Below are 1167 nucleotides of genomic sequence, written 5' to 3' on the forward strand. Positions count from 1 at the left end.
TCTAGCTCATAAATTGCTTTTCGAAGCTTATGGCAATTTATGTTCCATCAGAAAGAACATGCCAAGTATGTGATTTTGATGTCAATGATAAAGAACGCTCAGGCCAACCGAAAAAGTTTGAAGACCGATTTGCGGGCATTATTGGACAAAAACTCTACTCAAACGCTCCAAGAATTGTCTGCAACATTAAATGTTACTCCGATAGCTGTTTCCAAACGTCTACATGCAATGGGAAAAATTCAAAAGGAGGGAAAATGGGTACCACACGAATTAACCGCAAATGCCATTGCGAATCGCTTAAACATCTCTATTTCTCTGCTCGCCAGGCAGAAAAAGAAGAGTTTTTTGTGGCGCATAGTGACTGGCGATGAAAAATGGATATACTTCGATAATCCTAAACGAAGAAAATCATGGGTAGACCCTGGCCAACCATCGACATCCACACCAAAGAGAAATATTCATGGCCACAAAGCAATGCTTTGCATTTGGTGGGATATGCACGGCGTCGTTTATTATGAGCTACTCAGACCGAACGAAAGTATCACGGGGGATCGATATCAATCACAATTAAACCGTCTGAATGAAGCATTGTTGGAAAAAAGGCCAGCAGTAGCCAGCAATCGACGTAAAGTCATGCTTTTGCACGACAACGCTCGACCACACGTTGCCAAAGCCGTCAAAGAAACACTGATGCAGCTCGAGTGGGAAGTTCTCCCGCACCCAGCGTATTCACCAGACTTAGCTCCTTCGGACTATTACTTGTTCCGGTCGATGCAGCACGGCTTGGTGGATACACACTTCAGAAATTACGAGGATGTGCGAAAATGGATCGACGAATGGATTGCATCAAAAGACCAATCGTTCTATCGTCGCGGAATCTACGCGTTGCCCGAAAGATGGGAAAAATGTATAGCTAGCGAGGGAAAATACTTCGATTAATGTATTTTTTGCTTTTGATGTCGAAATAAATGAGTTTTTTAAACAAAAAAACCGCAGGAACTAAGTTTACCACCTAATATATATTGGATATGTATATATTTCTCTTGGACATTTATTTTTATTTTTTTTATTTATACGTAGAATCACAACCGTTGCCTTTCAAATAGTTTAATAGAATCCAACATCACAGCACCCGTCTAAGTGCATTGCTAAGCAACGTGTTCTATT

Source organism: Odontomachus brunneus, unplaced genomic scaffold, assembly GCF_010583005.1.
Source record: "Odontomachus brunneus isolate Ranch 3 - 2012 unplaced genomic scaffold, Obru_v1 Obru_scaffold_302, whole genome shotgun sequence".
NCBI lineage: Eukaryota > Metazoa > Arthropoda > Insecta > Hymenoptera > Formicidae > Odontomachus > Odontomachus brunneus.